This window comes from Garra rufa, chromosome 1 (assembly GCF_049309525.1).
Source record: "Garra rufa chromosome 1, GarRuf1.0, whole genome shotgun sequence".
Taxonomy (NCBI): domain Eukaryota; kingdom Metazoa; phylum Chordata; class Actinopteri; order Cypriniformes; family Cyprinidae; genus Garra; species Garra rufa.
This window is the reverse complement of record NC_133361.1, coordinates 104,245,994-104,267,821: the sequence shown is the minus strand read 5'-3', so window position 1 is coordinate 104,267,821 and position 21,828 is coordinate 104,245,994. Positions and strand designations below refer to the sequence as shown.

The 21,828-nt window shown below is 43.1% G+C and overlaps 20 non-coding genes across 20 annotated transcripts; 17 read left to right on the top strand and 3 right to left on the bottom strand.

Moving 5' to 3' along the window:
- The first annotated feature begins 387 nt into the window (after positions 1–387).
- Positions 388–603, top strand: LOC141348150 (small nucleolar RNA U3). Its single transcript, XR_012357462.1, has one exon. It is a non-coding gene; the product is annotated as a small nucleolar RNA U3 (small nucleolar RNA).
- A 1,229-nt stretch (positions 604–1,832) lies between these two features.
- trnak-cuu (transfer RNA lysine (anticodon CUU)) lies at positions 1,833–1,905 on the top strand. Its single transcript has one exon. It is a non-coding gene; the product is annotated as a tRNA-Lys (tRNA).
- A 191-nt stretch (positions 1,906–2,096) lies between these two features.
- trnan-guu (transfer RNA asparagine (anticodon GUU)) lies at positions 2,097–2,170 on the top strand. Its single transcript has one exon. It is a non-coding gene; the product is annotated as a tRNA-Asn (tRNA).
- Positions 2,171–2,752: 582 nt separating this feature from the next.
- On the top strand, positions 2,753–2,891 carry LOC141286495 (U4 spliceosomal RNA). The gene has a single exon (XR_012339273.1). It is a non-coding gene; the product is annotated as a U4 spliceosomal RNA (small nuclear RNA).
- Positions 2,892–3,381: 490 nt separating this feature from the next.
- On the bottom strand, positions 3,382–3,463 carry trnas-gcu (transfer RNA serine (anticodon GCU)). Its single transcript has one exon. It is a non-coding gene; the product is annotated as a tRNA-Ser (tRNA).
- A 490-nt stretch (positions 3,464–3,953) lies between these two features.
- Positions 3,954–4,094, top strand: LOC141284382 (U4 spliceosomal RNA). The gene has a single exon (XR_012338415.1). It is a non-coding gene; the product is annotated as a U4 spliceosomal RNA (small nuclear RNA).
- A 973-nt stretch (positions 4,095–5,067) lies between these two features.
- Positions 5,068–5,283, top strand: LOC141347680 (small nucleolar RNA U3). The gene has a single exon (XR_012357403.1). It is a non-coding gene; the product is annotated as a small nucleolar RNA U3 (small nucleolar RNA).
- A 1,229-nt stretch (positions 5,284–6,512) lies between these two features.
- Positions 6,513–6,585, top strand: trnak-cuu (transfer RNA lysine (anticodon CUU)). Its single transcript has one exon. It is a non-coding gene; the product is annotated as a tRNA-Lys (tRNA).
- A 191-nt stretch (positions 6,586–6,776) lies between these two features.
- trnan-guu (transfer RNA asparagine (anticodon GUU)) lies at positions 6,777–6,850 on the top strand. The gene has a single exon. It is a non-coding gene; the product is annotated as a tRNA-Asn (tRNA).
- Positions 6,851–7,432: 582 nt separating this feature from the next.
- Positions 7,433–7,571, top strand: LOC141286489 (U4 spliceosomal RNA). Its single transcript, XR_012339270.1, has one exon. It is a non-coding gene; the product is annotated as a U4 spliceosomal RNA (small nuclear RNA).
- Positions 7,572–8,061: 490 nt separating this feature from the next.
- Positions 8,062–8,143, bottom strand: trnas-gcu (transfer RNA serine (anticodon GCU)). The gene has a single exon. It is a non-coding gene; the product is annotated as a tRNA-Ser (tRNA).
- A 490-nt stretch (positions 8,144–8,633) lies between these two features.
- LOC141285048 (U4 spliceosomal RNA) lies at positions 8,634–8,774 on the top strand. The gene has a single exon (XR_012338538.1). It is a non-coding gene; the product is annotated as a U4 spliceosomal RNA (small nuclear RNA).
- Positions 8,775–9,747: 973 nt separating this feature from the next.
- LOC141348139 (small nucleolar RNA U3) lies at positions 9,748–9,963 on the top strand. The gene has a single exon (XR_012357461.1). It is a non-coding gene; the product is annotated as a small nucleolar RNA U3 (small nucleolar RNA).
- A 1,230-nt stretch (positions 9,964–11,193) lies between these two features.
- Positions 11,194–11,266, top strand: trnak-cuu (transfer RNA lysine (anticodon CUU)). Its single transcript has one exon. It is a non-coding gene; the product is annotated as a tRNA-Lys (tRNA).
- A 191-nt stretch (positions 11,267–11,457) lies between these two features.
- trnan-guu (transfer RNA asparagine (anticodon GUU)) lies at positions 11,458–11,531 on the top strand. The gene has a single exon. It is a non-coding gene; the product is annotated as a tRNA-Asn (tRNA).
- A 582-nt stretch (positions 11,532–12,113) lies between these two features.
- Positions 12,114–12,252, top strand: LOC141286481 (U4 spliceosomal RNA). Its single transcript, XR_012339266.1, has one exon. It is a non-coding gene; the product is annotated as a U4 spliceosomal RNA (small nuclear RNA).
- Positions 12,253–12,742: 490 nt separating this feature from the next.
- On the bottom strand, positions 12,743–12,824 carry trnas-gcu (transfer RNA serine (anticodon GCU)). Its single transcript has one exon. It is a non-coding gene; the product is annotated as a tRNA-Ser (tRNA).
- Positions 12,825–13,314: 490 nt separating this feature from the next.
- Positions 13,315–13,455, top strand: LOC141284374 (U4 spliceosomal RNA). The gene has a single exon (XR_012338414.1). It is a non-coding gene; the product is annotated as a U4 spliceosomal RNA (small nuclear RNA).
- A 973-nt stretch (positions 13,456–14,428) lies between these two features.
- LOC141347673 (small nucleolar RNA U3) lies at positions 14,429–14,644 on the top strand. Its single transcript, XR_012357399.1, has one exon. It is a non-coding gene; the product is annotated as a small nucleolar RNA U3 (small nucleolar RNA).
- Positions 14,645–15,873: 1,229 nt separating this feature from the next.
- On the top strand, positions 15,874–15,946 carry trnak-cuu (transfer RNA lysine (anticodon CUU)). Its single transcript has one exon. It is a non-coding gene; the product is annotated as a tRNA-Lys (tRNA).
- Positions 15,947–21,828: the final 5,882 nt, after the last annotated feature.

Here is a 21,828-nt window from a genome sequence, read left to right as displayed (position 1 = left end):
TGGAAAATCACATCTCAACCATACGCTGTCCAAAGCATTAAACCGCCTTCACGCGGCAAAACAGAACATGTTGTTGGCCCGCACTGCTGGGTCAAACTGCGCTTCCCAAAAACAGATTGGGTCAAAACTGACAGAAGAAATCTCTAAGCCTGCTTTAAGCCCTACCCACGGGACGGGTTGACAGTCTCGCACAACGCGAGAGCCTCAGTTTCGCCTGTGTAATTTGGGGGCCAATGAAAACTGCATCCAACTAAAATTACAAACAAAATTTTAGGACTCTAATGATGTTTCAAATGTAACTTTTCTCATCTCTGTTGTTAGGTTGTAACCATCTCTGAGACTCAAAGTGTCAGAACTCGCCTAAGCTGGTTTTGCAAAATGGAGGTCAAGACTATACTTTCAGGGATCATTTCTATAGTTTCTAACTAGGAAATGTGTTTCAAAAGTGTAGTGTCTCCCAAACTACGATGATGAGCTTTGATACTCTTTTCTGAGCGTGAATCGGTTGTGGAGTAATGGTTTATTTCATATGCTCCACACCATTGATGAACGTTCTGTGTGGCATTTAAGCAGCATAGACGAAGAGAGTATGGTCAGAGTGGTCTCTGAAAAATGTAAATATCAGATTAAAAATCTTATGAGTCGTTATGATTGAGATTTTTTTTTTTTTTTTTACATTTTTGTTGGTGGGTGTCACCATCCTTGATATTCAGAATGTCAGGATAAGATGTCAGCTGGTTCTAGCAACTTAAAGTTGCCATAAAATGCATTGAGAGAATATTTTAATTTGTTCTTTGATATCTGCATAGAAGGTATATGGCATAGGAAAGGGCAAACAATCTCCAGAAACGGTTTTACAGGACCATTTACAACCCTAGGATTTGTCCCTAGAATGAAATGCTCTGTTATTGCCTTTTTTGGAAGCTTCATGAATATTAATGAGCTCTGCTCCGATTGGCTGTTTCACAGAGCTGCTCATCTCTATAGCTGGCACATTGATAAAAATATTTATTTAATTAGGAGCTCTAGCGGCTTTTAATATGTGGTTTGTTGAATCTGCCGTTTTGTATCGCAGACATTTTAGTCTCATTACTGTGATCCATGTGCTCTGTGTAAAGTTATAATGCAGAGGGAGCGCTTCTTACCACACAAGTTCAGCTGCTTCTCGGTGATACTCTGGATCTGTAAATCATTCGCCATCATCAGCGCAGTTATTTCTCCATCATTCACCATCATCAGCACAGTCATCTCTCTGTTTATGTGGTAAGTGATATCTTTTGTACTGCAATGTAACAGGCTAGCGCTAGCATTAAGCTAACCGTGTCCCTTCAGTGGCTTGCCTTGTTTTACTGATGTACTGACGTTACCGATGATTGGGCGATGCAAATGTTGGAGGCGTAACTATTAACGATCCCGGGACAATTGCGTAACAGTCGGTGTTATGTTGGAACTGACATATAAATCTAGTGTTTGCAAAAGACCACCGAAATATAGAAGATTTATCCTTATCCTTATATAGATTTATCCTTGATTTCCATAAGAAAGGTGCCCCAAATTGGTGGAAAATCACATCTCAACCATACGCTGACCAAAGCATTGAACCGCCTTCACGCGGCAAGACAGAACATGTTGTTGGCCCGCACTGCTGGGTCAAACTGCGCTTCCCAATAACAGATTGGGTCAAAACTGACAGAAGAAAACTCTAAGCCTGCTCTAAGCACTACCCACGGGACGGCTCGACAGTCTTGCACAACGCGAGAGCCTCCGTTTCGCCTGTGTCATTTGGGAGCCGATGAAAACTGCGTCCGACCCGGTGAAGGAGACCACGACCAGCCCGGCTAGCTCAGTCGGTAGAGCATGAGACTCTTAATCTCAGGGTCGTGGGTTCGAGCCCCACGTTGGGCGGCTCTGTTGGCGCTCTTTCTTCCCAACAGGTTGGCGGGCTCCAGCGTGCCCATTCTCCGCACAGGCTAAGTGGATTTTGCGAGCTCCGGAAACATCTTTCAAAACAGCCTGTTAGTACGTGCGATTCTAATCCCTAACCCTAACCCTTGCTTTTACAACCGTGATCCCGCGGCAGCAGATGCGCAATGTCTGTCTCTGTGGCGCAATCGGTTAGCGCGTTCGGCTGTTAACCGTAAGGTTGGTGGTTCGAGCCCACCCAGGGACGTGTGAAATGCCGGTGTTTTGCATGCGCGTCAGGTGTCCACTAGCGCCTATGCCATTCTTAGGGTTGCGAGGCACAGCTTTCTCAGGGCGTTTATCCTGTGCACCTTCAATAAGCTGGCTTCTTTTAAAAGAAGTCAGCGGCGGGTGTTTGGTGAACATTTTCACCAGCTCGAGTTTGCTGTGGCATGTGGATTCATTCTTTACTGATGATCTGTCTCTGGGGCTCATCTAGTTGACATGGTATCCGCTGACATTCGGCTGAAGGTGCTGATCCACCATCTGCTCTTGGTACGGACTGGATCCGGGGGACTGCAGTGACCATCTAATCGGAATACAGAATGGATATGGCGGCTACGGTGACCTCAGAATAAGAACAAACAGACTAATTTTAATGTAGATGCAAAAGTTCCATGTTGCCACAGTGTCAGATTGGAGAGGATCTGGTTTTCACAGTCTTGCGTCGATGGCCGTCTAGGTGAAGAGGTCTTCACTGATGATCTGTCTCTGGGGCTCATCCAGCTTGCTATCACCTTGTCGGATCACATCCACGTAGCTGCAAGAAAAGGTCACGACCGTCACCGGTATTCTATCGCAGAGGCAATGTTGTAGCTTGTGTGGTTTATCTGAGGTGTGATCATTGCTGGTTGTAAACTTTCCCCGATATCCCATCTGGATGATTTGAAATACAGTCAGCTTCTCAGTTTTTGCCGGTCTCTCTGGACGCTTCTTGAAAAACAAAGTTTTGCTTCGTTTTGTTAGAGTGGCTGGTTGTTGGTCCTCGTCAAAGAGGTGTCTACAGATCATAGCGTGCCGGAGCCAGAAGATTTGTTGTTTTTTCAATATGCTCTCAAGACTTCGCTGCAGGTATCATTAAACTACAGCACAATCACAGCTCACCGCTACCCATCGTAAACAGGTTGGGCCTGTCTGTTCTGGTGGGCTCTCAGTGGTGCTAAATCATCAAATGAAGAGGACGGGATTCAAACCCACACAAACCAAGGTGAGCCTAGCACAACGGATTAGCCTTGCATCGCCTTAACCACTCGACCACCCCGTCACTTTCCGTGGTCCTTTTATTTAACACTCCCGATTCAGACCATCGGCTCATTAGTAGAGCACTCAGTGAACTGAACTGAGTGTGTCAGATAAGGAAGACACAAAAAGCGCAGAGTGGGGTCCCCAGGACCGAGGATTACTGCTAAAGGAGCCGAACGACGAGGATGGGATTCGAACCCACGCGTGCAGAGCACAATGGATTAGCAGTCCATCGCCTTAACCACTCGGCCACCTCGTCATTTTACGTGACATTTTTTATTTAGCACTCCTGATTCAGATCATCAGTTCATTAGTAGAGAACTCAAAGAACTGAACTGAGTGTGTTAGATAAGGAGGACACACAAAAAGTTTAGCATGGGGTCCCCAGGACCCGGATTAAGGTCCAGTGCTAAAGGAACCGAACGACAAGAATGGATTCCAACCATTGCACAGAGCAAAATGGATTAGCAGTCCATCGCCTCAACCACTCGGCCACCCCGTCCCCTTGCTGACCGAGATAGGCCATGCTGCGGACCTTTTCAGCTGCTGCTGCCGTGCTTTCAGCTGGCTGTTTTGAGCACAGAGGGAATAGTGAATGAGCCGTCTTTTACACACCTCTAATCTGTTCCGTAGAAACACGGTGCAGCAACCCGTGGCAGGAGACTGTTTGTGCGGCAGTTTAAAGCTTGCTACCACCTTGTCGGTTCACATCCACGTAGGTGCAGAAAAAGGTCACGACCGTCGCCTGCATTCTTTCGCAGAGGCAATATTGTAGCCTATGAGGTTTGTCCGAGGCGCGATCATTGCTGGTTGAAAACTTTACCCAATACCCCGCCAGGATGACTTGAAATACAGTTATCTTTGGCAATTTTTGTTAGTCTCTCTGGAGGCTTAGAGTTTTGTTGAGAAATATAGCCTTGTTTCGTTTAGGGTTTTTTTTCCTCGCCAAAAAAACGGTCTGCTGATGATAGTGCGCCAGAGCCAGAAGGTTTGTTGTTTTGTCAATATGTTCTCAAGACAAGTATCGTTAAACTGCAACGCAATTACAGCTCACCGTTACCCATCGTAAACATGTTGGGCCTGTCTGGTCCGGTGGCCTCTCAGTGGCGCTAAAGCTTCGAATGCGTGTCGAGCACAATGTATTAGCCTTCCACCGCCTTAACCACTGGACCACCTCGTCATCCGGCGGGGTTTCTTTATTTAACATTCCTGATTCATGTGCATGTGGATGCATTCTTCGTCTTTTGTTTCAGCCGCCGAGGGCCTGTTTTCCACTGAGGCCCTGCGCCAAACTCCCTATGAGACACAATCCAACGTTAGTAGTAACCTCCGATTACGGCCGAATGTGGATTCTGCTCGGACGACGGGGCACCGGTACATCCTTTGTAGCTTTAGCTTATTAGCCAAACGCTACACCAGTTTGCCATTTCCCATGAAATCATCCTTGATTTCCATAAGAAAGGTGCCCCAAATTGGTGGAAAATCACATCTCAACCATACGCTGTCCAAAGCATTAAACCGCCTTCACGCGGCAAAACAGAACATGTTGTTGGCCCGCACTGCTGGGTCAAACTGCGCTTCCCAAAAACAGATTGGGTCAAAACTGACAGAAGAAATCTCTAAGCCTGCTTTAAGCCCTACCCACGGGACGGGTTGACAGTCTCGCACAACGCGAGAGCCTCAGTTTCGCCTGTGTAATTTGGGGGCCAATGAAAACTGCATCCAACTAAAATTACAAACAAAATTTTAGGACTCTAATGATGTTTCAAATGTAACTTTTCTCATCTCTGTTGTTAGGTTGTAACCATCTCTGAGACTCAAAGTGTCAGAACTCGCCTAAGCTGGTTTTGCAAAATGGAGGTCAAGACTATACTTTCAGGGATCATTTCTATAGTTTCTAACTAGGAAATGTGTTTCAAAAGTGTAGTGTCTCCCAAACTACGATGATGAGCGTTGATACTCTTTTCTGAGCGTGAATCGGGTGTGGAGTAATGGTTTATTTCATATGCTCCACACCATTGATGAACGTTCTGTGTGGCATTTAAGCAGCATAGACGAAGAGAGTATGGTCAGAGTGGTCTCTGAAAAATGTAAATATCAGATTAAAAGTCTTATGAGTCGTTATGATTGAGATTTTTTTTTTTTTTTTTACATTTTTGTTGGTGGGTGTCACCATCCTTGATATTCAGAATGTCAGGATAAGATGTCAGCTGGTTCTATCAACTTAAAGTTGCCATAAAATGCATTGAGAGAATATTTTAATTTGTTCTTTGATATCTGCATAGAAGGTATATGGCATAGGAAAGGGCAAACAATCTCCAGAAACGGTTTTACAGGACCATTTACAACCCTAGGATTTGTCCCTAGAATGAAATGCTCTGTTATTGCCTTTTTTGGAAGCTTCATGAATATTAATGAGCTCTGCTCCGATTGGCTGTTTCACAGAGCTGCTCATCTCTATAGCTGGCACATTGATAAAAATATTTATTTAATTAGGAGCTCTAGCGGCTTTTAATATGTGGTTTGTTGAATCTGCCGTTTTGTATCGCAGACATTTTAGTCTCATTACTGTGATCCATGTGCTCTGTGTAAAGTTATAATGCAGAGGGAGCGCTTCTTACCACACAAGTTCAGCTGCTTCTCGGTGATACTCTGGATCTGTAAATCATTCGCCATCATCAGCGCAGTTATTTCTCCATCATTCACCATCATCAGCACAGTCATCTCTCTGTTTATGTGGTAAGTGATATCTTTTGTACTGCAATGTAACAGGCTAGCGCTAGCATTAAGCTAACCGTGTCCCTTCAGTGGCTTGCCTTGTTTTACTGATGTACTGACGTTACCGATGATTGGGCGATGCAAATGTTGGAGGCGTAACTATTAACGATCCCGGGACTGTTGCGTAACAGTCGGTGTTATGTTGGAACTGACATATAAATCTAGTGTTTGCAAAAGACCACCGAAATATAGAAGATTTATCCTTATCCTTATATAGATTTATCCTTGATTTCCATAAGAAAGGTGCCCCAAATTGGTGGAAAATCACATCTCAACCATACGCTGACCAAAGCATTGAACCGCCTTCACGCGGCAAGACAGAACATGTTGTTGGCCCGCACTGCTGGGTCAAACTGCGCTTCCCAATAACAGATTGGGTCAAAACTGACAGAAGAAAACTCTAAGCCTGCTCTAAGCACTACCCACGGGACGGCTCGACAGTCTTGCACAACGCGAGAGCCTCCGTTTCGCCTGTGTCATTTGGGAGCCGATGAAAACTGCGTCCGACCCGGTGAAAGAGACCACGACCAGCCCGGCTAGCTCAGTCGGTAGAGCATGAGACTCTTAATCTCAGGGTCGTGGGTTCGAGCCCCACGTTGGGCGGCTCTGTTGGCGCTCTTTCTTCCCAACAGGGTGGCGGGCTCCAGCGTGCCCATTCTCCGCACAGGCTAAGTGGATTTTGCGAGCTCCGGAAACATCTTTCAAAACAGCCTGTTAGTACGTGCGATTCTAATCCCTAACCCTAACCCTTGCTTTTACAACCGTGATCCCGCGGCAGCAGATGCGCAATGTCTGTCTCTGTGGCGCAATCGGTTAGCGCGTTCGGCTGTTAACCGAAAGGTTGGTGGTTCGAGCCCACCCAGGGACGTGTGAAATGCCGGTGTTTTGCACGCGCGTCAGGTGTCCACTAGCGCCTATGCCATTCTTAGGGTTGCGAGGCACAGCTTTCTCAGGGCGTTTATCCTGTGCACCTTCAATAAGCTGGCTTCTTTTAAAAGAAGTCAGCGGCGGGTGTTTGGTGAACATTTTCACCAGCTCGAGTTTGCTGTGGCATGTGGATTCATTCTTTACTGATGATCTGTCTCTGGGGCTCATCTAGTTGACATGGTATCCGCTGACATTCGGCTGAAGGTGCTGATCCACCATCTGCTCTTGGTACGGACTGGATCCGGGGGACTGCAGTGACCATCTAATCGGAATACAGAATGGATATGGCGGCTACGGTGACCTCAGAATAAGAACAAACAGACTAATTTTAATGTAGATGCAAAAGTTCCATGTTGCCACAGTGTCAGATTGGAGAGGATCTGGTTTTCACAGTCTTGCGTCGATGGCCGTCTAGGTGAAGAGGTCTTCACTGATGATCTGTCTCTGGGGCTCATCCAGCTTGCTATCACCTTGTCGGATCACATCCACGTAGCTGCAAGAAAAGGTCACGACCGTCACCGGTATTCTATCGCAGAGGCAATGTTGTAGCTTGTGTGGTTTATCTGAGGTGTGATCATTGCTGGTTGTAAACTTTCCCCGATATCCCATCTGGATGATTTGAAATACAGTCAGCTTCTCAGTTTTTGCCGGTCTCTCTGGACGCTTCTTGAAAAACAAAGTTTTGCTTCGTTTTGTTAGAGTGGCTGGTTGTTGGTCCTCGTCAAAGAGGTGTCTACAGATCATAGCGTGCCGGAGCCAGAAGATTTGTTGTTTTGTCAATATGCTCTCAAGACTTCGCTGCAGGTATCATTAAACTACAGCACAATCACAGCTCACCGCTACCCATCGTAAACAGGTTGGGCCTGTCTGTTCTGGTGGGCTCTCAGTGGTGCTAAATCATCAAATGAAGAGGACGGGATTCAAACCCACACAAACCAAGGTGAGCCTAGCACAACGGATTAGCCTTGCATCGCCTTAACCACTCGACCACCCCGTCACTTTCCGTGGTCCTTTTATTTAACACTCCCGATTCAGACCATCGGCTCATTAGTAGAGCACTCAGTGAACTGAACTGAGTGTGTCAGATAAGGAAGACACAAAAAGCGCAGAGTGGGGTCCCCAGGACCGAGGATTACTGCTAAAGGAGCCGAACGACGAGGATGGGATTCGAACCCACGCGTGCAGAGCACAATGGATTAGCAGTCCATCGCCTTAACCACTCGGCCACCTCGTCATTTTACGTGACATCTTTTATTTAGCACTCCTGATTCAGATCATCAGTTCATTAGTAGAGAACTCAAAGAACTGAACTGAGTGTGTTAGATAAGGAGGACACACAAAAAGTTTAGCATGGGGTCCCCAGGACCCGGATTAAGGTCCAGTGCTAAAGGAACCGAACGACAAGAATGGATTCCAACCATTGCACAGAGCAAAATGGATTAGCAGTCCATCGCCTTAACCACTCGGCCACCCCGTCCCCTTGCTGACCGAGATAGGCCATGCTGCGGACCTTTTCAGCTGCTGCTGCCGTGCTTTCAGCTGGCTGTTTTGAGCACAGAGGGAATAGTGAATGAGCCGTCTTTTACACACCTCTAATCTGTTCCGTAGAAACACGGTGCAGCAACCCGTGGCAGGAGACTGTTTGTGCGGCAGTTTAAAGCTTGCTACCACCTTGTCGGTTCACATCCACGTAGGTGCAGAAAAAGGTCACGACCGTCGCCTGCATTCTTTCGCAGAGGCAATGTTGTAGCCTATGAGGTTTGTCCGAGGCGCGATCATTGCTGGTTGAAAACTTTACCCAATACCCCGCCAGGATGACTTGAAATACAGTTATCTTTGGCAATTTTTGCTAGTCTCTCTGGAGGCTTAGAGTTTTGTTGAGAAATATAGCCTTGTTTCGTTTAGGGTTTTTTTTCCTCGCCAAAAAAACGGTCTGCTGATGATAGTGCGCCAGAGCCAGAAGGTTTGTTGTTTTGTCAATATGTTCTCAAGACAAGTATCGTTAAACTGCAACGCAATTACAGCTCACCGTTACCCATCGTAAACATGTTGGGCCTGTCTGGTCCGGTGGCCTCTCAGTGGCGCTAAAGCTTCGAATGCGTGTCGAGCACAATGCATTAGCCTTCCACCGCCTTAACCACTGGACCACCTCGTCATCCGGCGGGGTTTCTTTATTTAACATTCCTGATTCATGTGCATGTGGATGCATTCTTCGTCTTTTGTTTCAGCCGCCGAGGGCCTGTTTTCCACTGAGGCCCTGCGCCAAACTCCCTATGAGACACAATCCAACGTTAGTAGTAACCTCCGATTACGGCCGAATGTGGATTCTGCTCGGACGACGGGGCACCGGTACATCCTTTGTAGCTTTAGCTTATTAGCCAAACGCTACACCAGTTTGCCATTTCCCATGAAATCATCCTTGATTTCCATAAGAAAGGTGCCCCAAATTGGTGGAAAATCACATCTCAACCATACGCTGTCCAAAGCATTAAACCGCCTTCACGCGGCAAAACAGAACATGTTGTTGGCCCGCACTGCTGGGTCAAACTGCGCTTCCCAAAAACAGATTGGGTCAAAACTGACAGAAGAAATCTCTAAGCCTGCTTTAAGCCCTACCCACGGGACGGGTTGACAGTCTCGCACAACGCGAGAGCCTCAGTTTCGCCTGTGTAATTTGGGGGCCAATGAAAACTGCATCCAACTAAAATTACAAACAAAATTTTAGGACTCTAATGATGTTTCAAATGTAACTTTTCTCATCTCTGTTGTTAGGTTGTAACCATCTCTGAGACTCAAAGTGTCAGAACTCGCCTAAGCTGGTTTTGCAAAATGGAGGTCAAGACTATACTTTCAGGGATCATTTCTATAGTTTCTAACTAGGAAATGTGTTTCAAAAGTGTAGTGTCTCCCAAACTACGATGATGAGCTTTGATACTCTTTTCTGAGCGTGAATCGGTTGTGGAGTAATGGTTTATTTCATATGCTCCACACCATTGATGAACGTTCTGTGTGGCATTTAAGCAGCATAGACGAAGAGAGTATGGTCAGAGTGGTCTCTGAAAAATGTAAATATCAGATTAAAAATCTTATGAGTCGTTATGATTGAGATTTTTTTTTTTTTTTTTTACATTTTTGTTGGTGGGTGTCACCATCCTTGATATTCAGAATGTCAGGATAAGATGTCAGCTGGTTCTATCAACTTAAAGTTGCCATAAAATGCATTGAGAGAATATTTTAATTTGTTCTTTGATATCTGCATAGAAGGTATATGGCATAGGAAAGGGCAAACAATCTCCAGAAACGGTTTTACAGGACCATTTACAACCCTAGGATTTGTCCCTAGAATGAAATGCTCTGTTATTGCCTTTTTTGGAAGCTTCATGAATATTAATGAGCTCTGCTCCGATTGGCTGTTTCACAGAGCTGCTCATCTCTATAGCTGGCACATTGATAAAAATATTTATTTAATTAGGAGCTCTAGCGGCTTTTAATATGTGGTTTGTTGAATCTGCCGTTTTGTATCGCAGACATTTTAGTCTCATTACTGTGATCCATGTGCTCTGTGTAAAGTTATAATGCAGAGGGAGCGCTTCTTACCACACAAGTTCAGCTGCTTCTCGGTGATACTCTGGATCTGTAAATCATTCGCCATCATCAGCGCAGTTATTTCTCCATCATTCACCATCATCAGCACAGTCATCTCTCTGTTTATGTGGTAAGTGATATCTTTTGTACTGCAATGTAACAGGCTAGCGCTAGCATTAAGCTAACCGTGTCCCTTCAGTGGCTTGCCTTGTTTTACTGATGTACTGACGTTACCGATGATTGGGCGATGCAAATGTTGGAGGCGTAACTATTAACGATCCCGGGACAATTGCGTAACAGTCGGTGTTATGTTGGAACTGACATATAAATCTAGTGTTTGCAAAAGACCACCGAAATATAGAAGATTTATCCTTATCCTTATATAGATTTATCCTTGATTTCCATAAGAAAGGTGCCCCAAATTGGTGGAAAATCACATCTCAACCATACGCTGACCAAAGCATTGAACCGCCTTCACGCGGCAAGACAGAACATGTTGTTGGCCCGCACTGCTGGGTCAAACTGCGCTTCCCAATAACAGATTGGGTCAAAACTGACAGAAGAAAACTCTAAGCCTGCTCTAAGCACTACCCACGGGACGGCTCGACAGTCTTGCACAACGCGAGAGCCTCCGTTTCGCCTGTGTCATTTGGGAGCCGATGAAAACTGCGTCCGACCCGGTGAAGGAGACCACGACCAGCCCGGCTAGCTCAGTCGGTAGAGCATGAGACTCTTAATCTCAGGGTCGTGGGTTCGAGCCCCACGTTGGGCGGCTCTGTTGGCGCTCTTTCTTCCCAACAGGTTGGCGGGCTCCAGCGTGCCCATTCTCCGCACAGGCTAAGTGGATTTTGCGAGCTCCGGAAACATCTTTCAAAACAGCCTGTTAGTACGTGCGATTCTAATCCCTAACCCTAACCCTTGCTTTTACAACCGTGATCCCGCGGCAGCAGATGCGCAATGTCTGTCTCTGTGGCGCAATCGGTTAGCGCGTTCGGCTGTTAACCGTAAGGTTGGTGGTTCGAGCCCACCCAGGGACGTGTGAAATGCCGGTGTTTTGCATGCGCGTCAGGTGTCCACTAGCGCCTATGCCATTCTTAGGGTTGCGAGGCACAGCTTTCTCAGGGCGTTTATCCTGTGCACCTTCAATAAGCTGGCTTCTTTTAAAAGAAGTCAGCGGCGGGTGTTTGGTGAACATTTTCACCAGCTCGAGTTTGCTGTGGCATGTGGATTCATTCTTTACTGATGATCTGTCTCTGGGGCTCATCTAGTTGACATGGTATCCGCTGACATTCGGCTGAAGGTGCTGATCCACCATCTGCTCTTGGTACGGACTGGATCCGGGGGACTGCAGTGACCATCTAATCGGAATACAGAATGGATATGGCGGCTACGGTGACCTCAGAATAAGAACAAACAGACTAATTTTAATGTAGATGCAAAAGTTCCATGTTGCCACAGTGTCAGATTGGAGAGGATCTGGTTTTCACAGTCTTGCGTCGATGGCCGTCTAGGTGAAGAGGTCTTCACTGATGATCTGTCTCTGGGGCTCATCCAGCTTGCTATCACCTTGTCGGATCACATCCACGTAGCTGCAAGAAAAGGTCACGACCGTCACCGGTATTCTATCGCAGAGGCAATGTTGTAGCTTGTGTGGTTTATCTGAGGTGTGATCATTGCTGGTTGTAAACTTTCCCCGATATCCCATCTGGATGATTTGAAATACAGTCAGCTTCTCAGTTTTTGCCGGTCTCTCTGGACGCTTCTTGAAAAACAAAGTTTTGCTTCGTTTTGTTAGAGTGGCTGGTTGTTGGTCCTCGTCAAAGAGGTGTCTACAGATCATAGCGTGCCGGAGCCAGAAGATTTGTTGTTTTTTCAATATGCTCTCAAGACTTCGCTGCAGGTATCATTAAACTACAGCACAATCACAGCTCACCGCTACCCATCGTAAACAGGTTGGGCCTGTCTGTTCTGGTGGGCTCTCAGTGGTGCTAAATCATCAAATGAAGAGGACGGGATTCAAACCCACACAAACCAAGGTGAGCCTAGCACAACGGATTAGCCTTGCATCGCCTTAACCACTCGACCACCCCGTCACTTTCCGTGGTCCTTTTATTTAACACTCCCGATTCAGACCATCGGCTCATTAGTAGAGCACTCAGTGAACTGAACTGAGTGTGTCAGATAAGGAAGACACAAAAAGCGCAGAGTGGGGTCCCCAGGACCGAGGATTACTGCTAAAGGAGCCGAACGACGAGGATGGGATTCGAACCCACGCGTGCAGAGCACAATGGATTAGCAGTCCATCGCCTTAACCACTCGGCCACCTCGTCATTTTACGTGACATTTTTTATTTAGCACTCCTGATTCAGATCATCAGTTCATTAGTAGAGAACTCAAAGAACTGAACTGAGTGTGTTAGATAAGGAGGACACACAAAAAGTTTAGCATGGGGTCCCCAGGACCCGGATTAAGGTCCAGTGCTAAAGGAACCGAACGACAAGAATGGATTCCAACCATTGCACAGAGCAAAATGGATTAGCAGTCCATCGCCTCAACCACTCGGCCACCCCGTCCCCTTGCTGACCGAGATAGGCCATGCTGCGGACCTTTTCAGCTGCTGCTGCCGTGCTTTCAGCTGGCTGTTTTGAGCACAGAGGGAATAGTGAATGAGCCGTCTTTTACACACCTCTAATCTGTTCCGTAGAAACACGGTGCAGCAACCCGTGGCAGGAGACTGTTTGTGCGGCAGTTTAAAGCTTGCTACCACCTTGTCGGTTCACATCCACGTAGGTGCAGAAAAAGGTCACGACCGTCGCCTGCATTCTTTCGCAGAGGCAATATTGTAGCCTATGAGGTTTGTCCGAGGCGCGATCATTGCTGGTTGAAAACTTTACCCAATACCCCGCCAGGATGACTTGAAATACAGTTATCTTTGGCAATTTTTGTTAGTCTCTCTGGAGGCTTAGAGTTTTGTTGAGAAATATAGCCTTGTTTCGTTTAGGGTTTTTTTTCCTCGCCAAAAAAACGGTCTGCTGATGATAGTGCGCCAGAGCCAGAAGGTTTGTTGTTTTGTCAATATGTTCTCAAGACAAGTATCGTTAAACTGCAACGCAATTACAGCTCACCGTTACCCATCGTAAACATGTTGGGCCTGTCTGGTCCGGTGGCCTCTCAGTGGCGCTAAAGCTTCGAATGCGTGTCGAGCACAATGTATTAGCCTTCCACCGCCTTAACCACTGGACCACCTCGTCATCCGGCGGGGTTTCTTTATTTAACATTCCTGATTCATGTGCATGTGGATGCATTCTTCGTCTTTTGTTTCAGCCGCCGAGGGCCTGTTTTCCACTGAGGCCCTGCGCCAAACTCCCTATGAGACACAATCCAACGTTAGTAGTAACCTCCGATTACGGCCGAATGTGGATTCTGCTCGGACGACGGGGCACCGGTACATCCTTTGTAGCTTTAGCTTATTAGCCAAACGCTACACCAGTTTGCCATTTCCCATGAAATCATCCTTGATTTCCATAAGAAAGGTGCCCCAAATTGGTGGAAAATCACATCTCAACCATACGCTGTCCAAAGCATTAAACCGCCTTCACGCGGCAAAACAGAACATGTTGTTGGCCCGCACTGCTGGGTCAAACTGCGCTTCCCAAAAACAGATTGGGTCAAAACTGACAGAAGAAATCTCTAAGCCTGCTTTAAGCCCTACCCACGGGACGGGTTGACAGTCTCGCACAACGCGAGAGCCTCAGTTTCGCCTGTGTAATTTGGGGGCCAATGAAAACTGCATCCAACTAAAATTACAAACAAAATTTTAGGACTCTAATGATGTTTCAAATGTAACTTTTCTCATCTCTGTTGTTAGGTTGTAACCATCTCTGAGACTCAAAGTGTCAGAACTCGCCTAAGCTGGTTTTGCAAAATGGAGGTCAAGACTATACTTTCAGGGATCATTTCTATAGTTTCTAACTAGGAAATGTGTTTCAAAAGTGTAGTGTCTCCCAAACTACGATGATGAGCGTTGATACTCTTTTCTGAGCGTGAATCGGGTGTGGAGTAATGGTTTATTTCATATGCTCCACACCATTGATGAACGTTCTGTGTGGCATTTAAGCAGCATAGACGAAGAGAGTATGGTCAGAGTGGTCTCTGAAAAATGTAAATATCAGATTAAAAGTCTTATGAGTCGTTATGATTGAGATTTTTTTTTTTTTTTTTACATTTTTGTTGGTGGGTGTCACCATCCTTGATATTCAGAATGTCAGGATAAGATGTCAGCTGGTTCTATCAACTTAAAGTTGCCATAAAATGCATTGAGAGAATATTTTAATTTGTTCTTTGATATCTGCATAGAAGGTATATGGCATAGGAAAGGGCAAACAATCTCCAGAAACGGTTTTACAGGACCATTTACAACCCTAGGATTTGTCCCTAGAATGAAATGCTCTGTTATTGCCTTTTTTGGAAGCTTCATGAATATTAATGAGCTCTGCTCCGATTGGCTGTTTCACAGAGCTGCTCATCTCTATAGCTGGCACATTGATAAAAATATTTATTTAATTAGGAGCTCTAGCGGCTTTTAATATGTGGTTTGTTGAATCTGCCGTTTTGTATCGCAGACATTTTAGTCTCATTACTGTGATCCATGTGCTCTGTGTAAAGTTATAATGCAGAGGGAGCGCTTCTTACCACACAAGTTCAGCTGCTTCTCGGTGATACTCTGGATCTGTAAATCATTCGCCATCATCAGCGCAGTTATTTCTCCATCATTCACCATCATCAGCACAGTCATCTCTCTGTTTATGTGGTAAGTGATATCTTTTGTACTGCAATGTAACAGGCTAGCGCTAGCATTAAGCTAACCGTGTCCCTTCAGTGGCTTGCCTTGTTTTACTGATGTACTGACGTTACCGATGATTGGGCGATGCAAATGTTGGAGGCGTAACTATTAACGATCCCGGGACTGTTGCGTAACAGTCGGTGTTATGTTGGAACTGACATATAAATCTAGTGTTTGCAAAAGACCACCGAAATATAGAAGATTTATCCTTATCCTTATATAGATTTATCCTTGATTTCCATAAGAAAGGTGCCCCAAATTGGTGGAAAATCACATCTCAACCATACGCTGACCAAAGCATTGAACCGCCTTCACGCGGCAAGACAGAACATGTTGTTGGCCCGCACTGCTGGGTCAAACTGCGCTTCCCAATAACAGATTGGGTCAAAACTGACAGAAGAAAACTCTAAGCCTGCTCTAAGTACTACCCACGGGACGGCTCGACAGTCTTGCACAACGCGAGAGCCTCCGTTTCGCCTGTGTCATTTGGGAGCCGATGAAAACTGCGTCCGACCCGGTGAAGGAGACTACAACCAGCCCGGCTAGCTCAGTCGGTAGAGCATGAGACTCTTAATCTCAGGGTCGTGGGTTCGAGCCCCACGTTGGGCGGCTCTGTTGGCGCTCTTTCTTCCCAACAGGGTGGCGGGCTCCAGCGTGCCCATTCTCCGCACAGGCTAAGTGGATTTTGCGAGCTCCGGAAACATCTTTCAAAACAGCCTGTTAGTACGTGCGATTCTAATCCCTAACCCTAACCCTTGCTTTTACAACCGTGATCCCGCGGCAGCAGATGCGCAATGTCTGTCTCTGTGGCGCCAGCTGCCGAAGGATAGTCCGACAATATTTTGGAAATGTCGAGCAATGTTGAACTGCGCAGCCAATCACGTCGAAGCACTATAACATTTGGGCCAATCGCGTCGAAGCGCTTCAACATTTCCAGCCAATCATAAAGCGCTATTCTTAACATTTTCTTAACATTTTCGACATTTGACCAATCAGAGTAGAAGAGAATGTCGACGGCACGTTTTCGCGTATTGCCGCTAGGCGGAGGAGTCAGCGTTCTAGTCAGGTGTCAATCAAGTTGCCGAACCGAGCCGAAGGTGTACGAAAGAATGACATATCCTCAGGGGGCGTGTCAGAGGTCAAAAAAGTTCAGTACTGAAGTTCATGACCTACGACGAGCATCATTGCTACGGAGTTCAGCATCATTTTTACAGAAAACAGCGAAATTGTATTTTTATAACCAAGTACACCATTATCACGGACTACAACAGGTAAGAACATGGTCTAATTGAAAACTTCTTTATGTTTTATGTATTTTTCCAAATGAGTGTATAATTTTTATTTTTTATTTTAAAACTGTTTCATCGAGTGCGAGAAAAAATGTCTGGCAAACCAACAAAATCGCATAAAGCGATGTCGGACGCTGAATGGGTTTCACGTCTAAAAAAGTTTGCCAGCACAGGAATTTGGCCATCAAATGAGGGTAACAGGCCAGCCCCTCGACAGAAGAAGTGGTACGAGATTTATCAAAGGGTGAGTGTGAGTTTGTTACCTTTGCCTGATAGAGCAATAAAAAAGTTGTTTATTGTTGACTTGTATTATTGAACATTAATATAGTCTCTTTGTTTAATGTATTTGCATAACAGAACAACATATTAGGCCTCAATACAAACATGTACCTGATCTCATTCATTAGAACAATGTAATGTGATGGTTGCGTTATTTTATGGTTTTCACTAATGTAAACCAGGTGTCATTATTGTTTATAGATATTTATGTTGGTAATGTTGCAGGTATTTTAAGATTTATGTCATACTGTTAAAGAAAAGCTCCATTAAAGACTTTTGAGTACTGTTAGATACAGAGATTTGAAAAGGTGGGGGAAGGGATAGTAAATGAATGGTGTGTAACTGTATTGTATGTGTATATATATATATATATATATATATATATATATATATATATATATATAAGAAAAATATGACTCATGTTCTAGAGATTAATAAATAGATAAATAAATGTAATTAAGCATTTTATGCCATATTTTATGCCCTTGTATTGTGCATTGCATTTGTTATAAATTTGTTATAATTGCTTACAGATTGAAAAATGTCCGATGCAGTCTCGTGGCCAGATGACCTTGCTTGGAGGTGTGCTGAAATGCATTTGTGGCTTTCACACTCCAAAGGTAACATTAATGTAGCAAGTATTTTTTGTTATTATTATTTACTGAAATTGTTTCCTTTCTGAATTGTTACATGTATTTTTGTGGTTGTCTTAAGCAGCCCACTGCCTCTGCTGGACCAGCACAAAAGGTTGTGGAACAACCTGCTCCTGCTTCTGGAACAGCAAAGAAGGCCATGGAGCAGAGTCAGCCTGGGCCCCAGTCCCATCTCCAGCCCCAGCCTCATCCCAACCCCCAGCCTACTGCACCTGTAGTAACAAAAGCACCACATTTGTCAATGGTAAAAGAATTAAAACATTTTTTAAGCATTGAAGTATAAGTTCAGTTCAAATTTGAGGAAGTACAGAAAGTCAGAAGAAAAAAATCAAAAGCAAGAAGATTAGAAGTGTTGGCTGTGACCTGCTAAATTTCACACCTTTTGAACAATGGGGGTAGCTGTAGTGTCCTGATTGGTCAGTTTGAATGTCTCAGATTTGGTTTTAGTCACATGGTCAAGGATAAAAGAATGTAACCTGTGTGCTTTCTCTCTTTCATCTTTGGCCTATACTTTTGGATTGTCCTCTCTTCCTCTCTAACTGAGCTCTGCCTGGGTTGAAGGTCACTGAGATAGACTCATGGCATCTCTCTCTATAGTTTTCATGTGTTAAAGCTACATTTTCTCTTTTCCATTCTCTATCTCAGGTAACATTCCACATATACACTGGCTGTTATTAAATTTTACACATTTTAATATTTATTCCATAATGCAAACACTTTGTATTTATTTTTAAGATTAACCTAGGTCAATACTGCTAATAAATAACAATTCCTCTTATAAGAACTACACAAGTTTTTTTTTAAAGGCTCCATTTATTTAAAATAGAAAACTATGAAACTAAAGCTATTTTAAACTAATAATTTTAACAATATTAAACAAAAACAGTTACAATATTACTATGTAAATGATTTGTAAAATGTAATTTATTTAGTAATGTTCAGTATCATGACTACTTTTCCTATCCTATTCGAACACATTTTGTCCTTTCACTAAAATGCCTATTTTCTTGACCCCTTTTTAGTTTACCAAACCAAGATTTACTGGTTCTCACATTGCTGCAGCAAAGCCAAATCTTAGTGTGGCTAGGAAACCTTCTCAGGTTGGAGACCAGCCCAGCGCAGCAGTGTCTCGTGCCTCTACACAAAGCACCACTGTCACTGTAAGTAATGGCATAAATCACATTGTATTCTATGACGACACTTTCCATGTTCTGTTACATCCAAATTATTACACTTTAAAAAAAATTATATCAGAAAACCATTTGAATGAATAAAAGCGATATTAAATAGAATAAACAGATTTCATACACACTACCATTCAAAAGTTTGGGGTCAGTTAGTGTTTTTTGTTGTTGTTTTTTAAGAAATTGATACTTTTATTGAACAGGATGGCATTGTTCAAAAATCTCAGTAAAAACATTTAATGTTACAAAAGATTTCTGTTTGGCATTAATGCTGTCCTTCAAACTCAATTCTGAAAAACTCAAACAATGCAGTTCTATTAGGCATTAGCCATTTTCTTTCTTTTCTACTTTTATTTATTGCGAACATTCATTTGAGTACAATCAATCATAAAGCATATTTCAACCTATATACAGATCTGGCCATTTAAAATGCGCGCGGGAAGTAAAGTGGTCTCGCGTGACGCCGGTGTATTCCAAAGGAACACGGAAAATACAATGACATAGGAAAGACATGATCAGTAGGGGGCAGTCATGTAACGCACTGGACTGGAGCAGGCTGAAAACATTGCTGCAAACTAAAAGGTACGGTAACCTGGAGGGGACACCTTCGGTTCACTTATGTTTGTCGTGGCCACACAAATGAATTCGTAGGAACGTCATATTACTTTTTGTCATTGCCACGAGATATTAATTCCTGGGAATGTCATATTATGTCGTGGCCACAAGATTATTTTGTCGAGGTAACGACATCCTTATGTTTAATGCATAAACAAACCTGCGTAACCATAACCCAGGATTATCAGAGATAGGTTTATTAATATTTTTTATTTTGAGTTAAGAAATGTTTTTATTAATTGTTATAGGAATTAATTCAATATTAAGTTATATATTAACAATAGGCAATGCTGTATAATCGAATGTCTGTGCGCGATGTAGACAGCATTCAAAAGTTTATCAAGAATTTATTACATACAAGTACTTCAAATTAAATAGCCCTGCAAGAAACATTTTATGCATCCTTAAGTCTTATCCATTAATTGATCCTTTTTTTTCTGTAATAAATGTATTATTCGTTTATATTCAGTATGTCCCCCTTAATTTCGATCTCTTAACATTCCGAATCTAAATGATAAATGCTGACATGCCATGAAAGCTTTGATTATACTATATGGCATATATTCATTTTTAGTCTAATTATAACCTATATAGTGTTTCATTGTCGAGTGAATCATTCACGTTCCATTTGTAAATCGTATGGTCACACACGGGCATTAATACAATCATAAAGTCAAAACTTTATTGGCATAATTGTAGTTCACAATATTTGCTAAATATATGCCAAATAGCATATATAAAGTTATTTAGGTTAAGCGATTCACAATAAAGAAAAAAGTAGATAGCTCTAAATCACTTATTATTTATTCTTATTATAGGTTATTATTATTTCAATACCTGGTTAGGGCTATTTATTTTTAACGCCTGACAATTATGCCAATTACGTTTTGACTTTTTGATTGTATTTATCCCCGTGTGTGACGATACATGATGTTTTCATTTACAAATGAAACTACGTGAATGATTCATTTCTCAGTAAAACAGTTTAATATTTATATAGTCTAGTCTGTTAATTGGACTAAACAAAATAAAATATGTTCAATTCATATTTTATATGTTCAATTCTTTAGTTAAGAGAAGGAATGTAGGCCTATTTTACTGTGTGACGATAAATTATTTCCAAATGAAACTATGTGAATGATTCACTCTTCAGTTATTTGTCTATTAGTTAGACTAAATAAAATACAATATATGTTAAATTTAACCTTTATACTGCATTCCAGTAAAAACCCCAGTCATAGCACCTTTACAGTATCATTTACATTCAGAATGTTATGTAACGAGATCAAAATGAAGGAAAAAATAACGAATACAAACGAATAATACAAATATAATGGGAAAAAAAGAAGGTCAGTCAATGGACAAGATTGTGGGATACATGAAATGTTTCTTGCAGGGCTATTTAATTTGAGGCCAACATGTAATACATGTAAACACTTGTGAAAGCTGTCTACATTGCGCACAGACAGCATTAGCATATACAGCATCGCCTGTATAATTATTTTATATTGTATTAAATTCTATAACAATTAATATAGGCAAACAATTTCTTAACTCAAAACGAAATCTCAAATAATTCTGGGTTACTAATGTCACGCAGGTTGGTTTATTCATTAAACTCGTGGCCACGAGAAATGCATGTTGAGCAAAAATACATTTCACGAAAATAATATAAAGATTACAAAACAAATAAAACAAATGGAATGAGGGATATGCTTTAAAGTTCACGTAAAAGCCAAATATTAAGCGGCATCCTTCATGTTTTCTTTAATCAGCAAATACTTAACATTTTTGAATTATATTCACCTTCTGTTTTTATGACAATAAATTTTGAATTCTTATTTTTTTTTTTTTTAGAAAAACGTCAGAACACCGGTCTCAAAAGTAGAAGCGAAAGTCTTGTTTACACCAGCGCGGAATTTTTTTTATTCACCGTAATTGATGGATGTCTAAAACAAAAATAAGGAGAATCCTAAAACATATATATTTCTTAAAATAATAACATCTGAACTTCATACACAACAATACGGCAACGACTTTACAACAGGACACATTGTTTTATTTTAATTTTATTTTTTAGCTTGTACACCAATGGATTTCTGATGTCGGGATATTTCAGACTGCATCTCCAGCTTAATCACTTTAGTATTAAACATACGGGTCAGGAGGCGGGTCGGGTACAATATTTATTTTTTTTATTCTGCGGTCCGAGTTGCGGGTGGGTTATTTGAAAACGGTCGGGTTCGGGTTGTTTATCCACTGACCCGCGTGTCAGGTTGGACACTAATGTTTTGAAAAAAGTGGAGCGTGTGAGGAAAGCTTTCCCCTTCTCCCTGGCATGCATTTGAATGCTGAATTCGAAATGCAACTGAATGCAGTCGGAATCCGCCCCCAGCACCCCCAAGTCTCCAAATGTTGATTACAACAAGGCAACAGACAGCATTCAACACCCCACCCCACCCCCACTCTGC